This window comes from Arachis hypogaea, chromosome 10 (assembly GCF_003086295.3).
Source record: "Arachis hypogaea cultivar Tifrunner chromosome 10, arahy.Tifrunner.gnm2.J5K5, whole genome shotgun sequence".
NCBI lineage: Eukaryota > Viridiplantae > Streptophyta > Magnoliopsida > Fabales > Fabaceae > Arachis > Arachis hypogaea.
The window spans coordinates 64,046,362-64,064,131 of NC_092045.1; the positions used below are offsets into that span (position 1 = coordinate 64,046,362).

General features: G+C 40.5%; 1 non-coding gene across 1 annotated transcript; it reads right to left on the minus strand.

Annotated features, from left to right (window-relative positions):
* Positions 1–2,990: 2,990 nt before the first annotated feature.
* Positions 2,991–3,098, minus strand: LOC112718798 (small nucleolar RNA R71). The gene has a single exon (XR_003161125.1). It is a non-coding gene; the product is annotated as a small nucleolar RNA R71 (small nucleolar RNA).
* Positions 3,099–17,770: the final 14,672 nt, after the last annotated feature.

A 17,770-nucleotide genomic window follows, 5' to 3' on the forward strand; every position in this document is an offset into this window, starting at 1 on the left:
TATCACTTGTTCTTAACCCGGATGAATGTGATGATCCGTGACACTCATCATCATTCTCACCTATGAACGTGTGCCTGACAACCACCTCCGTTCTACCTTAGATTGGGTGAATATCTCTTGGATTCCTGATACACGATGCATGGTTGATCGCCTGACAACCGAGTGCTCGCCTGACAACCGAGCCAGCCATTCCGTGAGATCAGAGTCTTCGTGGTATAGGCTAGAACTGATGGCGGCATTCAAGAGAATCCGGAAGGTCTAACCTTGTCTGTGGTATTCTGAGTAGGATTCAATGACTGAATGACTGTGACGTGTTTCAAACTCCTGAGGGCGGGGCGTTAGTGACAGACGCAAAAGAATCACTGGATTCTATTCCGGCCTGATCGAGAACCGACAGATGGATAGCCGTGCCGTGACAGGGTGCGTTGAACATTTCCATTGAGAGGATGGGAGGTAGCCACTGACAACGGTGAAACCCTTGCATAAGCTTGCCATGGAAAGGAGTAAGAAGGATTGGATGAAGACAGTAGGAAAGCAGAGAGACGGAAGGGACCAGCATCTTCATACTCTTATCTGAAATTCCTACCAATGAATTACATAAGTATCTCTATCTTTATCTTTATATTTTATGCGTTTATCACTATACCCATTTGAGTCTGCCTGACTAAGATTTACAAGGTGACCATAGCTTGCTTCATACCAACAATCTCTGTGGGATCGACCCTTACTCGCGTAAGGTTTATTACTTGGATGACCCAGTACACTTGCTGGTTAGTTGTGCGAAGTTGTAGTGATCACAATTTCGTCCACCAGGTTTTTGGCGCCGTTGCCGGGGATTGTTCGAGTATGGACAACTGACGGTTCATCTTGTTGCTTAGATTAGGTATTTTTTTTTCAGAGTTCTTAAAAATGAATTCTAGTGTTTCATGATGATCTGTTGAAGTCTGGCTGGCTGTGAAGCCATGTCTAATTTCATTGGACCGAGGTTTCAACTTATCATCACAAGAGCTTGTTGATTTCTATCAATCTTGCTGTTGGAGCAGTGATCTGCTAAGGCTTGGCTGGCCATTGGCCATGTCTAGTGTTTTGGACCGAAGCTTTCTTTGAAAGCTTGGCTGGCTGTGAAGCCATGTCTAATTCCTGGACCGGAGTCTTAGAGTAAACATTGCATGATTCCTGGAATTCTCATTAAGAATTTTGATACCTTTATTTTCTTTTTCCACTTAATTTTCGAAAATCCAAAAAAATTACAAAATCATAAAAACCAAAAATATTGTATGTTTCTTATTGAGACACTAGTCTCATTTTAAGTTTGGTGTCAATTTCATGCATTCATTCATGTGTCTTAAGGATCCTCAAGTAATTCTTGATGATTTCTTACTCTGATCTTTGAATTCTCTTGACTTGAGTGTTCATGTGTCTCATATGCATTCTCATTAGTGTCAGTAGTACACAAACTGCTAAGTTTGGTGTCTCGCATGCATTGTTATTTGATTTTAGTTGCATTTTGATTATTAAAAAATCCAAAAATATTTTTAATTTGTGTCTTTTCAAGTCAATAATACAGAGAATTGAAGATTCAGAACATACTGCAGAGGAATTATACAGAAAAAGTTGGGCGTTCAAAACGCCCAGTGAAGAAGGACAGACTGGCATTTAAACGCTAGCCAGGGTACCTGGTTGGGCGTTTAACGCCCAAAAGGGTAGAGTTTTGGGCGTTAAACGCCAGAATGTGCACCATTCTGGGCGTTTAACGCCAGGATGGCACAAGAGGGAAGATTTTGTTTTCAATGCAGATTTTTTTCAAGGTTTCAAAGTTTTTCAAAATCAAATCTTTTTCAAATCATATCTTTTCAATCAAATCTTTTTCAAATTCAATTTCTTTCTATTTTCAAAGATACTTGCTATCAATTAGTGATTTGATTCAACATTTCAAGTATGTTGCCTTTTCTGTTGAGAAAGGTTTAATGTTTGGATCATATCTTTTCTTGATAGCCAAGTCATTAATTTTCAAAATCAATTTTTTTTTTAAAAACTGTTTTTCAAATCATATCTTCTCAATCACATCTCTTTAAAACCAATCATATCTTCTTAACCACATCTTTTTCAAAATAAATTTCAATCAAATCTTTTTAATTTCTAATTTCAAATTCTTTTTCAAAAATCACTTGATCTCTTTACCACTCTTGGTTTTCGAAAATTAATTAGTGTTTTTCAAAATGTTTTCAAAATCTTTTACTTAATTTTCGGAAATTACTTCCCTTCTTCTCACATCCTTCTATTTATGGACTAACACTATTCCTTAATGCAAAATTCGAACTCCATCTTCTTTGATAAGTTCGAATTTTCTACTTCTGCCTTCTATTTTTCTTTTCCTCTGACACCTCAAGGAATCTCTATACTGTGACATAGAGGATTCCACATTTTCTTGTTCTCTTCTCTTTCTTATGAGCAGGAGCAAGGACAAAAGCATTCTTGTTGAGGCTGACCCTGAACCTGAAAGGACCTTGAAGCGAAAACTAAGAGAAGCTAAGGCACAATTTTCTGTAGAAGACCTAACAGAAATCTTCAAAGAAGAAGAACACATGGCAGCCGAAAACAACAACAATGCCAACAATGCAAGGAAGGTGCTGGGTGACTTTACTGCACCTACTCCCGACTTCTATGGGAGAAGCATCTCTATCCCTGCCATCGGAGTAAACAACTTTGAGCTTAAGCCTCAATTAGTTTCTCTAATGCAACAGAATTGCAAGTTCCATGGACTTCCATTGGAAGATCCTCATCAGTTCTTAGCTGAATTCTTGCAAATCTGTGACACTGTCAAGACTAATGGGGTTGACCCTGAAGTCTACAGACTTATGCTATTCCTTTTTGCTGTAAGAGACAGAGCTAGGACATGGTTGGACTCACAACCTAAAGAAAGCCTGGACTCTTGGGAAAAGCTAGTCAATGCCTTCTTGGCAAAGTTCTTTCCACCTCAAAAATTGAGTAAGCTTAGAGTGGAAGTCCAAACCTTCAGACAGAAGGAAGGAGAATCCCTCTATGAAGCTTGGGAAAGATACAAACAATTAATCAGAAAGTGTCCCACTGATATGCTTTCTGAATGGAGCATCATTGGAATTTTCTATGATGGTCTCTCTGAACTATCCAAGATGTCTTTGGATAGCTCTGCTGGAGGATCTCTTCATCTGAAGAAGACGCCTACAGAAGCTCAAGAGCTGATTGAAATGGTTGCAAATAACCAATTCATGTACACTTCTGAAAGGAATCCTGTGAACAATGGGACTAGTCAGAAGAAAGGAGTTCTTGAGATTGACACTCTGAATGCCATATTGGCTCAGAACAAAATATTGACTCAACAGGTCAATATGATTTCTCAAAGTCTGTCTGGAATGCAAAATGCACCAAGCAGTACTAAAGAAGCTTCATCTGAGGAAGAAGCTTATGATCCTGAGAACCCTTCAATAGAAGAGGTGAATTACTTGGGAGAACCCTATGGAAACACCTATAATCCTTCATGGAGAAATCATCCAAATCTCTCATGGAAGGATCAACAGAGACCTCAACAAGGTTTCAACAACAATAATGGTGGAAGAAACAGGTTTAGCAATAGCAAGCCTTTTCCATCATCTTCTCAGCAACAGACAGAGAGTTCTAAGCAGAATACCTCTGACTTAGCAACCATGGTCTCTGATCTAATCAAAACCACTCAAAGTTTCATGACTGAAACTAGGTCCTCCATTAGAAATTTGGAGGGACAAGTGGGTCAGCTGAGCAAGAAAATTACTGAACTCCCTCCTAGTACTCTTCCAAGCAATACAGAAGAAAATCCAAAAGGAGAGTGCAAGGCCATCAACATGGCCAAATTTGGAGAGGAAGGAGAGGCAGTGAACGCCACTGAGGAAGACCTCAATGGACGTCCATTGGCCTCCAATGAGTTCCCCAATGAGGAACCATGGGAATCTGAGGGTCAAAATGAGACCATAGAGATTCCATTGGACTTACTTCTGCCATTCATGAGCTCTGATAAGTATTCTTCCTCTGAAGAGGATGAATATGTCACTGAAGAGCAAGTTGCTAAATACCTTGGAGCAATCATGAAGCTAAATGACAAGTTATTTGGAAATGAGACTTGGGAAGATGAACCCCCTCTGCTCACCAAAGAACTGAATGACTTGTCTAGGCAGAAACTGCCTCAAAAGAGACAGGATCCTGGGAAGTTTTCAATACCTTGTACCATAGGCACCATAACCTTCAAGAAGGCCTTGTGTGACTTAGGGTCAAGTGTAAACCTCATGCCTCTCTCTGTAATGGAGAAGTTAGGGATCTTTGAGGTGCAAGCTACAAAACTCTCACTAGAGATGGCAGACAATTCAAGAAAACAAGCCTATGGACTTGTAGAGGATGTTCTGGTAAAAGTTGAAAACCATTACATCCTTGCTGATTTCATAGTCCTAGAGACTTGGAAGTGCATGGATGAATCCATCATCCTTGGCAGACCCTTCCTAGCCACAGCAAGGGCTGTGATTGATGTTGATAGAGGAGAATTGATCATTCAAGTGAATGAGGAATCCTTTGTGTTTAAGGCTCAAGGATATCCCTCTGTCATCATGGAGAGGAAGCATGAAGAGCTTCTCTCAAAACAGAGCCAAACAGAGCCCCCACAGTCAAACTCTAAGTTTGGTGTTGGGAGGCCACAACCAAACTCTAAGTTTGGTGTTGAACCCCCACATTCAAACTCTAAGTTTGGTGTTGGGAGGTTCCAACATTGCTCTGAGCATCTGTGAGGCTCCATGAGAGCCCTCTGTCAAGCTACCGACATTAAAGAAGCGCTTGTTGGGAGGCAACCCAATGTTATATTTCATATATTTTTCTTTGTTATTTTATGTTCCTTTGTAGGTTGATGATCACGAGAAGTCACAAAATCAATGAAAAAAGCAAAAACAGAATGAAAAGCAGAAAGAAAAATAGCACACCCTGGAGGAGAGCGTACTGGCGTTTAAACGCCAGTAAGGCTAGCTGTTGGGCGTTTAACGCCCAGTCTGGCACCATTCTGGGCGTTTAACGCCAGAAAGGGGGCACCAGACTGGCGTTAAACGCCAGAAAAGGGCAAGAAGCTGGCGTTAAACGCCAGAAATGGGCACCAGCCCGGTGTTTAACGCCAGAATTGGCCAGAAACGCATTTTTGCATGCCATTTGGTGCAGGGATGACTTTTCCTTGACACCTCAGGATCTGTGGACCCCACAGGATCCCCACCTACCCTACCACTCTCTCTCTTCTTCACCCATTCACCAATCACCTCAACACCTCTTCCCCAAAAACCCTTCACCTATCAAATCCCATCTTTCTCTTCACCACTCACATCCATCCTTCATAAAACCCCACCTACCTCACCATTCAAATTCAAACCACTTTCCCTCCCAAACCCACCCATACATGACCGAACCATGAGCCCCCCTCTCCTATATAAACCCATCTTCACCCCTTCATTTTCACACAACCTAAACACCCCTTCTTCCCCTTTTTGGCCGAACACAAAGCCATTCCCTTCTTCCTCATTTCTTCTTCTTCTACTCTCTTCTTTCTTCTTTTGCTCGAGGACGAGCAAACCCTTTAAGTTTGGTGTGGTAAAAGCATTGCTTTTTGTTTTTCCATAACCATTTATGGCATCCAAGGCCGGAGAAACCTCTAGAAAGAGGAAAGGGAAGGCAAAAGCTTCTATCTCTGAGTCATGGGAGATGGAGAGATTCATCTCAAGGGTGCATCAAGACCACTTCTATGAAGTTGTGGCCTTGAAGAAGGTGATCCCCGAGGTCCCTTTTTCACTCAAAAAGAGTGAATATCCGGAGATCCGACATGAGATCCGAAGAAGAGGTTGGGAAGTTCTTACCAACCCCATTCAACAAGTCGGAATCTTAATGGTTCAAGAGTTCTATGCCAATGCATGGATCACCAAGAACCATGATCAAAGTGTGAACCCGGATCCAAAGAATTATCTTACTATGGTTCGAGGGAAATACTTAGATTTTAGTCCGGAAAATGTAAGGTTGGCATTCAACTTGCCCATGATGCAAGGAGATGAACATCCTTACACTAGAAGGGTCAACTTTGATCAAAGGTTGGACCAAGTCCTCACAGTCATATGTGAAGAGGGCGCCCAATGGAAGAGAGATTCAAGAGGGAAGCCGGTTCAATTGAGAAGGCATGACCTCAAACCCGTGGCTAGAGGATGGTTGGAGTTTATCCAACGCTCAATCATTCCCACTAGCAACCGGTCCGAAGTTACCATAGACCGGGCTATCATGATTCATAGCATCATGATTGGAGAAGAAATAGAAGTTCATGAGGTTATATTTCAAGAACTTTATAAGGTGGCGGAAAAGTCCTCTACCTTGGCAAGGTTAGCCTTTCCTCATCTCATTTGTCACCTCTGTTATTCAGTTGGAGTTGACATAGAGGGAGACATCCCCATTGATGAGGACAAGCCCATCACTAAGAAGAAGATGGAGCACACAAGAGATCCCACTCATCATGAGATCCCTGAGATTCCTCAAGGGATGCACTTTCCTCCACAAAACTATTGGGAGCAACTAAACACCTCCCTAGGAGAATTGAGTTCCAACATGGGACAACTAAGGATGGAGCATCAAGAACACTCCATCATCCTCCATGAAATTAGAGAAGATCAAAGAGTCATGAGAGAGGAGCAACAAAGACAAGGAAGAGACATTGAGGAGCTCAAGCACTCCATAGGATCTTCAAGAGGAAGAAAGAGCCGCCATCACTAAGGTGGACCCGTTCTTTAATTTCCTTGTTCTTTATCCTTCTGTTTTTTCGAAAATTAATGCTTATGTTTGTCCATGTTTGTGTCTCGTGATCATTAGTGTCTTAGTGTCTATGCCTTAAAGTTATGAATGTCCTATGAATCCATCACCTTTCTTAAATGAAAAATGTTCCTAATTGAAAAAGAAAAGAATTGCATGAATTTTGAATTTTATAACAGTTTGATTATTTTGATGTGGTGGCAATACTTGTGTTTTCTGAATGTATGCTTAAACAGTGCATATGTCTTTTGAATTTGTGGTTCATGAATGTTGGCTCTTGAAAGAATGATGAAAAAGGAGACATGTTACTGAGGATCTGAAAAATCATAAAAATGATTCTTGAAGCAAGAAAAAGCAGTGAATATAAAAAAAAAGAAGAAAAACGAAAAAAAAGGAGAAAAGAAAACGAAAAAAAAGAGAGAAAAAGAAAGAAATAAAGTTGTGATCCAAGGCAAAAAGAGTGTGCTTAAGAACCCTGGACACCTCTAATTGGGGACTCTAGCAAAGCTGAGTCACAATCTGAAAGGGTTCACCCAATTATGTGTCTGTGGCATGTATGTATCCGGTGGTAATACTGGAAGACAGAGTGCTTTGGGCCACGGCCAAGACTCAATAAGTAGCTGTGTTCAAGAATCATCATACTTAACTAGGAGAATCAGTGACACTATCTGGATTCTGAGTTCCTAAAGAAGCCAATCATTCTGAATTTCAAAGGATAGAGTGAGATGCCAAAACTGTTCAGAGGCAAAAAGCTAAAAGCCCCGCTCATCTAATTAATACTGATCTTCATAGATGTTTTTGGAATTCATTGCATATTCTCTTCTTTTTATCTTATTTGATTTTCAGTTGCTTGAGGACAGGCAACAATTTAAGTTTGGTGTTGTGATGAGCGGATAATTTGTACGCTTTTTGGCATTGTTTTTAGTATGTTTTTAGTATGATCTAGTTAGTTTTTAGTATATTTTTATTAGTTTTTAGTTAAAATTCACTTTTCTAGACTTTACTATGAGTTTGTGTGTTTTTCTGTGATTTCAGGTATTTTCTGGCTGAAATTGAGGGACCTGAGCAAAAATCTGATTCAGAGACTAAAAAGGATTGCAGATGCTGTTGGATTCTGACCTCTCTGCACTCGAAGTGGATTTTCTGGAGCTACAGAAGCTCAATTGGCGCGCTCTCAAAGGCGTAGGAAAGTAGACATCCTGGGCTTTCCAGCAATATATGATAGTCCATACTTTGCCCAAGATTTGATGGCCCAAACCGGTGTTCAAAATCACCCTCAGAATTCCCAGCGTTAAACGCCGGAACTGGCACAAGAATGGGAGTTAAACGCCCAAACTGGCACCAAAGCTGGCGTTTAACTCCAAGAAGAGTCTCTACACGAAAATGCTTCAATGCTCAGCCCAAGAACACACCAAGTGGGCCCGGAAGTGGATTTTTATGTCATTTACTCATCTCTGTAAACCCTAGGCTACTAGTTCTCTATAAGTAGGACCTTTTACTATTGTATTTTTAATCTTTGGATCTTTGGATTATTTTAGATCCTTTGATCATCTTGGGAAATCTAGTTCTTAGATCATTGGGAGGCTGGCCACACGGCCATGCCTAGACCTTGTTCTTATGTATTTTCAACGGTGGAGTTTCTACACACCATAGATTAAGGTGTGGAGTTCTGCTGTACCTCGAGTATTAATGCAATTACTATTGTTCTTCTATTCAATTCCGCTTGTTTTTGTTCTAAGATATCACTTGTTCTTAACCCGGATGAATGTGATGATCCGTGACACTCATCATCATTCTCACCTATGAACGTGTGCCTGACAACCACCTCCGTTCTACCTTAGATTGGGTGAATATCTCTTGGATTCCTGATACACGATGCATGGTTGATCGCCTGACAATCGAGTGCTCGCCTGACAATCGAGCCAGCCATTCCATGAGATCAGAGTCTTCATGGTATAGGCTAGAACTAATGGCGGCATTCAAGAGAATCCGGAAGGTCTAACCTTGTCTGTGGTATTCTGAGTAGGATTCAATGACTGAATGACTGTGACGTGCTTCAAACTCCTAAGGGCGGGGCATTAGTGACAGACGCAAAAGAATCACTGGATTCTATTCCGGCCTGATCGAGAACCGACAGATGGATAGCCGTGCCGTGACAGGGTGCGTTGAACATTTCCACTGAGAGGATGGGAGGTAGCCACTGACAACGGTGAAACCCTTGCATAAGCTTGCCATGGAAAGGAGTAAGAAGGATTGGATGAAGACAGTAGGAAAGCAGAGAGACAGAAGGGACCAGTATCTTCATACTCTTATCTGAAATTCCTACCAATGAATTACATAAGTATCTCTATCTTTATCTTTATGTTTTATGCGTTTATCACTATACCCATTTGAGTCTGCCTGACTAAGATTTACAAGGTGACCATAGCTTGCTTCATACCAACAATCTCTGTGGGATCGACCCTTACTCGCGTAAGGTTTATTACTTGGACGACCCAGTACACTTGCTGGTTAGTTGTGCGAAGTTGTAGTGATCACAATTTCGTCCACCAGAAACCCACATGGTGCGCTCTCAATTGCGTGGAAAGTAGACATCCAGGGCTTTCCACCAATATATAATAGTTCATACTTTGATCGAGTTTTGACGACGCAAACTGGCATTCAAACGCCAATTTCCTGCCCTATTCTTGCGTTAAACTCATGAAAAGTGGCATAAAAGTTGGAGTTTAACTCCAAGAAAAGTCTCTACACACGAAAGCATCAATGCTCAGCCCAAGCACACACCAAGTGGGCCCGGAATTGGATTTCTGCATCATTTACTTATTTCTGTAACCCTAGTAACTAGTTAGTATAAATAGAACTTTTTACTATTGTACTCACATCTTTGGATTATCGTTAGATCATCTTTGGACGTTCTGTCCTTAGACCTAGGTCTTGGTTATTCTGGTTCCCTTTCTGGGGCCGAAGCCAATGAACACCATTATCACTTATGTATTTTCAACGGTGGAGTTTCTACACACCATAGATTAAGGTGTGGAGCTCTGCTGTTCCTCGAGTATTAATGCAATTACTACTGTTTCCTATTCAATTCATGCTTATTCTTGTTCTAAGATATCTATTCACACACAAGAACATGATGAATGTGATGATTATGTGACACTCATCACCAATCTCAAGTTATGAACGCGTGCCTGACAAACACTTCCGTTCTACATGAAAACAAGCTTGAACGCATATCTCTTGGATTTCTGGTCCATGCGTTTGATTGCCTCTCCTGACAATAGAGCCTTCAATTCCTTGAGATCAGAGTCTTTGTGGTATAACTGGTGGACGAAATTGTGATCACTATTCTTTGTGCTTGTATGGATTTATTCAATAATTGTCTTTATTTGAATTCACAACTCCGTTCAACTAACCAGCAAGTGTATTGGGTCGTCCAAGTAATAAACCTTACGCGAGTAAGGGTCGATCCCACAGAGATTGTTGGTATGAAGCAAGCTATGGTCACCTTGTAAATGTCAGTTAGGCAGATTAAATTGGTTTATGGGTTTTTGAAAATAGAAATAAGAAAATAAATTATAAAAAGGGATAGGATACTTATGCAGATTCATTGGTGGGAATTTCAGATAAGCGAATGGAGATACTATATGCTCAAGGACGCCTGCTATTCTCCTGCTTCAACTCAATCCTTCTTACTCCTTTCCATGGCAAGCTGTGTATAGGGGTTCACCATCAGCGGTGGCTACTTTCAATCCTCTCGGGAAAATGATCCTATGCGGCTGTCACTCGCACGGCTAATCGTCTGGAGGCATCACCCATGGTTGATGGCTACATCCCATCCTCGCAGTGAAAACTACGCTCACGCACTCTGTCACAGTACGGCTAATCACTGGTTGGTTCCTGCGCCTACTGGAATAGAATCCCTTGATTCTTTTGCGTCTGTCACTAACGCCCAGCACTTGCAAGTTTGAAGCACGTCACAGTCATTCATTACTGGAATCCTACTCGGAATACCACAGACAAGGTGAGACTTTCCGGATTCCCAGGATTCTACTCGAAATACCACAGACAAGGTGAGACTTTCCGGATCCTCATAAATGCCGCCATCTATCTAGCTTATACCACGAAGATTCTGTTGGGGAATCTAAGAGATACGCATTCAAGCTCGGTTGCATGTAGAACGGAAGTGGTTGTCAATCACGTGCGTTCATAAGTGAGAATGATAATGATCGTCACTTTCATCATTACACTCATCATGTTCTTGGGTACGAATTAATATCTTGGAATAAGAATAAGAGAGATTTGAATAAAAGAAAATAGAACTGCATTAATACTTGAGGTACAGCAGAGCTCCACACCCTTAATCTATGGTGTGCAGAAACTCCACCGTTGGAAATACATAAGTAAAAGAGGTTCAGGCATGGCCGAATGGCCAGCCCCCAAAACGTGATCACAGGATTCAAAATACAATCCAGGATGATAATATGATAGTAAAAAGTTCTATTTATAATAAACTAGCTCCTAGGGTTTACATGAGTAAGTAATTGATGCATAAATCCACTTCCGGGGCCCACTTGGTGTATGTTTGGGCTGAGCTTGATCTATCCACGAGCTGAGGCTTCTCTTGGAGTTGAACTCCGAGTTATTACGTGTTTTGGGCGTTCAACTCCGGATTATGACGTTTTTCTGGCGTTTAACTCCAGACAGCAGCATGAACTTGGCGTTCAACGCCAAGTTACGTCGTCAATATTCGAATAAAGCATAAAGTATTATATATTTCTGGAAAGCCCTGGATGTCTACTTTCCAACGCCGTTGAGAGCGCGCCAATTGGAGTTCTGTAGCTCCTGAAAATCCATTTTGAGTGCAGGGAGGTCAGATTCCAACAGCATCAGCAGTCCTTTTGTCAGCCTTTTTCAGAGTTTTGCTCAAGTCCCTCAATTTCAGCCAGAATTTACCTGAAATCACAGAAAAACACACAAACTCATAGTAAAGTCCAGAAATGTGAATTTAACATAAAAACTAGTGAAAACATCCCTAAAAGTAGCTCAAACTTACTAAAAACTATATAAAAACAATGCCAAAAAGCGTATAAATTATCCGCTCATCACAACACCAAACTTAAATTGTTGCTTGTCCCCAAGCAACTGAAAATCAAAGAGGATAAAAGAAGAGAATATACTATAAATTTCAGAATATCAATGAATATTAATTTAATTAGATGAGCGGGACTTGTAGCTTTTTGCTTCTGAATAGTTTTGGCATCTCACTTTTTCCTTTGAAGTTCAGAGTGATTGGCGTCTCTGGGAACTCAGAATTTCGGATAGTGTTATTGACTTTCCTAGTTAAGCATGTTTGATTCTTGAACACAGCTACTTATGAGTCTTGGCCTTGGCCCTAAGCATTTTGTTTTCCAGTATTACCACCGGATACACAAATGCCACAGACACATGACTGGGTGAACCTTTTCAGATTGTGACTCAGCTTTGCTAGAGTCCCCAGTTAGTGGTGTCCAGAGCTCTTAAGCACACTCTTTTGCCTTGGATCACGACTTTAACCACTTAGTCTCAAGCTTTTCACTTGGACCTTCATGACACAAGCACATGGTTAGGGACAGCTTGATTTAGCCGCTTAGGCCTGGATTTAATTTCCTTGGGCCCTCCTATCCATTGATGCTCAAAGCCTTGGATCCTTTTTACCCTTGCCTTTTGGTTTTAAGGGCTATTGGCTTTTTCTACTGCTCCTTTTTTTTCTTTCTCAATTTTTCGCCATTTTTTTCACAAGCTTTTGCGTTTTCACTGCTTTTTCTTGCTTCAAGAATCAATTTCATGATTTTTTTCAGATCATCAATAACATTTCTCTTTGTTCATCGTTCTTTCAAGAACCAACAATTTTAACACTCATAAACAACAAGATCAAAAATATGCACTGTTCAATCATTCATTCAGAAAACAAAAAGTATTGTCACCACATCAATATAATTAAATTAAATTCAAGGATAAATTCGAAATTCATGTACTTCTTGTTCTTTTGAATTAAAACATTTTTCATTTAAGAGAGGTGAAAGACTAATGGGTTTTATTCATAGCTTTAAGGCATGGTTACATACTAATGATCATGAAGTAGAGACATAAAACATAGATAAACACAATAATTAAAAACCGAAAACAGAAAGAAGTAAAGAACAAGGAATGAATCCACCTCTAGTGGCGTCTTCTTCTTGAAGGACCAACAATGTCCTTAAGCTCTTCTATGTCCCTTCCTTGCCTTTGTTGCTCCTCCCTCATTGCTCTTTGATCTTCTCTTATTTCTTGGAGAATGATGGAGTGCTCATGATGTTCCACCCTTAATTGTTCAACATTATGGCTCAAATCTTCTAAGGAGGTGTTGAGTTGCTCCCAATAGTTGTTGGGAGGAAAGTGCATTCCTTGAGGCATCTCAGGAATTTGTTGATGATGAGCTTCTTCATGTTCTTCTTGAGGGCCGTGAGGAGCTTCTCTTGTTTGCTCCATCCTTTTCTTGGTGATGGGCTTGTCTTCTTCAATGGAGACATCTCCATCTATGATAACTCCAGCTGAGTAACATAGATGGCAAATAAGGTGAGGGAAGGCTAGCCGTGCCATGGGTGAGGACTTGTCGGCTATTTTGTAGAGTTCATTGGAGATGACCTCATGAACCTCTACTTCCTCTCCAATCATGATGCTATGGATCATGGTGGCCCGATCCACAGTAACTTCAGATCGGTTGCTAGTAGGAATGATGGCTCTTGGAGATGAATCTCTCCTTCTCCCATGACTCGGAGGTGGAAGCTTTTGTCTTCCCTTTCCCTTTTCTAGAGGATACTCCGGCCTTAGGTGCCATTGATGGTAATGGAAAAACAAAAAGCTTATGCTTTTACCACACCAAACTTAAAATTTTGCTCGCCCTCGAGCAAGAGAGAAAAGAAGAGTAGAAGAAGAAGAGAATATGGGAGAAAGGGGAAGAAGTAGGTTCGGCTATGTGGGAGAAGAAGGGGTTTTGTTGTGTGAAAAATGAAGTAGAAGGGAAGGGTATTTATAGGGAGAGGGAGGGTGGGATTTCGGCCATTTTGGGTGGGAATGGGTGGGAAAGTGAATTTGAATTTTATGAAGGTAGGTGGGGTTTATGGGGAAGAGTGGGTTGATGTGAATGGTGATTGGGGAAATTGGGAAGAGGAATTGAGGTGATTGGTGAAGGTTTTTGGGAAGTGTGATATGGGAAAGAGTGAAATGAGATTTGGATTAGGAGAGTGTGATTAGGATTAAAAGAGAAGGTGGGAATGTGGTAGGTGGGGATCCTGTGGGGTCCACAGATCCTGAGGTGATCCTGTGGGGTCCACAGATCCTGAGGTGAAAAGAAATACCATTCCTTCACCATATAGGCATGTAAATTGCCTTCGTGCATCATTCTGGCGTTCAAACGCCCATTGGTGCACATTCTGGGCGTTCAACGCCCATGTAATGCATGTTTCTGGCGTTGAACGCCAGTTTCATGCTTGTTACTGGCGTTCAGCACCAGTTTGTCCTCTCTGTGCACATTCCTGGCATTCAACGCCAGGTTGTTGCTTGTTTCTGGCGTTCAGCGCTAGAATGGTGCTCTGTTCTGGCGTTGAACGCCAGCCAGATGCATCTTACTGGCGTTGAACGCCAGTCTGCGCTGCCTCCAGGGTGAACAATTTTTTTCTTCTGTTTTTGACTCTGTTTTTAATTTTTTTTGATTTTTTCGTGACTCCTCATGATCATGTACCTAATAAAACACAAAAATAACAAAGAAACAAAATAAAATAAAATTAGATAAATAAAATTGGGTTGCCTCCCAACAAGCGCTTCTTTAACGTCAATAGCTTGACAGTGGCTCTCATGGAGCCACAAGGTGATCAGGTCAATGTTAGTGTAGTCCCAACACCAAACTTAGAGTTTGGATATGGGGTCTTAACACCAAACTTAGAGTTTGGTTGTGGCCTCACAACACCAAACTTAGAGTTTGACTGTGTGGGCTCTTCTTGACTCTGAACTGAGAGAAGCTCTTCATGCTTACTCTCTTCTGTCACAGAGGGATGGCCATGTGCTTTAAACACAAGGTAGTCCCCATTCAATTGAAGGAGTAACTCACCTCTGTTGACATCTATCACAGCTTCTGCTGTGGCTAGGAAAGGTCTTCCAAGGATGATGCAATCATCCTCTTCCTTCCTAGTGTCTAAGATTATGAAATCAGCAGGGATGTAAAGGCCTTCAACCTTTACTAGCACGTCCTCTACTATTCCATAAGCTTGTCTCAATGACTTATCTGCCAATTGTAATGAGAACAAGGCAGGTTGTACCTCAATGATCCCCAGCTTCTCCATTACAGAGAGTGGCATAAGATTTATCCCTGACCCCAGATCACATAGAGCTTTTTCAAAGCTCATGGTGCCTATGGTACAAGGTATTAGGAACTTGCCAGGATCTTGTTTCTTTTGAGGTAGAGTTTTCTGAATCCAAGTATCTAGTTCACTAATGAGCAAGGGAGGTTCACTTTCCCAAGTTTCATTACCAAACAACTTGGCATTCAGCTTCATGATAGCTCCTAAATATTGAGCAACTTGCTCTCCAGTCACATCTTCATCCTCTTCAGAGGAAGAATAGTCTTCAGAGCTCATGAATGGCAGAAGGAGATTTAATGGAATCTCTATGGTCTCTATATGAGACTCAGATTCCTCTGGATCCTTATTAGGAAACTCCTTCTTGCTTGAAGGACGTCCCAGGAGGTCTTCCTCACTAGGATTTTTGTCCTCCTCCTCCCTAGTGCATTCGGCCACTTTGATTAAATCAATGGCCTTGCACTCTCCTTTTGGATTCTCTTCTGTATTGCTTGGGAGAATACTGGGAGGAGTTTCAATAACTTTCTTACTCAGCTGGCCTACTTGTGCCTCCAAATTTCTAATGGAGGATCTTGTTTCATTCATGAAACTGAAGGTGGCTTTTGACAGATCAGAGACTATATTGGCTAAATTAGAAGTGTTTTGTTCAGAGTTCTCTGTCTGTTGCTGAGAAGATGATGGATATGGCTTACTATTACTCAGCCTATTGCGTCCACCATTGTTAAAGCCTTGTTGAGGCTTTTGTTGATCCTTCCAGGAGAAATTTGGATGATTTCTCCATGATGGGTTATAGGTGTTTCCATAAGGTTCACCCATGTAATTAACCTCTGCCATGGCAGGGTTCTCAGGATCATAAGCTTCTTCAGAAGCTGCCTCTCTAGTACTGTTGGATGCATGTTGCAATCCATTAAGATTTTGAGAGATCATGTTGACCTGTTGAGTCAACACTCTGTTCTGAGCCAATATGGCATTCAGAGCATCAATTTCAAGAACTCCTTTCTTCTGAGGTATCCCATTGTTCACGGAATTCCTCTCAGAGGTATACATGAATTGGTTGTTTGCAACCATGTCAATGAGTTCTTGAGCCTCTTCAGGCGTTTTCTTCAGGTGAATAGATCCACCTGCAGAGTGGTCCAATGACATTTTCGAAAATTCAGAGAGACCATAATAGAATATATCTAATAGGGTCCATTCTGAAAACATGTCAGATGGACATCTTTTGGTCAGCTGCTTGTATCTTTCCCAAGCTTCATAGAGGGATTCACCATCTTTTTGTTTGAAGGTTTGAACATCCACTCTCAGCTTGCTCAGCTTTTGAGGAGGAAAGAATTTATCCAAGAAGGCAGTGACCAGCTTATCCCAGGAGTCCAGGCTATCCTTAGGTTGTGAATCCAACCATATTCTAGCTCTGTCTCTTACAGCAAAAGGGAAAAGCATGAGTCTGTAGACTTCAGGATCAACTCCATTCGTCTTTACAGTCTCACAGATCTGCAAGAACTCAGTTAGAAACTGATAAGGATCTTCAGATGGAAGTCCATAAAACTTGCAGTTTTGTTGCATTAATGCAACTAGTTGAGGCTTAAGCTCAAAGGTATTGGCTCCAATGGCAGGAATGGAGATGCTTCTTCCATCAAACTTGGACGTTGGCTTTGTGAAGTCACCAAGCATTCTCCTTGCATTATTATTATTATTATTTTCGGCTGCCATCTCCTTCTCTTGTTCAAAAATTTCTGAAAGGTTATTTCTGGATTGTTGTAATTTAGCTTCTCTTAATTTTCTCTTCAGAGTCCTTTCAGGTTCTGGATCAACTTCAACAAGAGTGCCCTTTTCCCTGTTCCTGCTCATATGAAAGAGAAGAAAACAAGAAAAGAAAGAGGAATCCTCTATGTCACAGTATAGAGACTTCCTTATGTTAGTAGAAGAAGAAAGGGGTTAGAAGAATGGAGATGGGGATTCGGATTTTTGGATGAAGAGAGGTGAAGAGAAGTGTTAGTAATTAAATAATTAAATAGAAGAAGAAAAGAGAAGGAAGATTTCGAAAATAATTTTTGAAAAAGAGGTTAGTAATTTTCGAAAATCAAAGACAAAATATAATTAAAATTAAAATTTAAAACAAAAAGAATTTTTGAAAAAGAGAGGGAGAATTTTCGAAAATTAGAGAGGGAAAAGTAGTTAGGTGGTTTTGAAAACGATAAGAAACAAACAAAAAGTTAGTTAGTTGATTGAAAAAGATTTGAAATCAAATTTTGAAAAAGATAAGAGGATAAGAAGTTAGATAAGATAAAAGATAAAAAGATAAGATAAAAATTTTAATAAAAAGATATTTTGAAAAAGATTTAATTTTTAAAAAGACTCAACTAACAAGAAACTACAGGATAAGATTCTAGAATTTAAAGATTGAACCTTTCTTAACAAGAAAGTAACAAACTTCAAATTTTTGAACCAATCACATTAATTGTTAGCTAATTTTCGAAAATTTGATATAAAGATAAGAAAAAGATTTTGAAAATATTTTGAAAAAGATTTTTGAAATTTTCGAAATTTATATAAAAAAATGAAAAAGATATGAT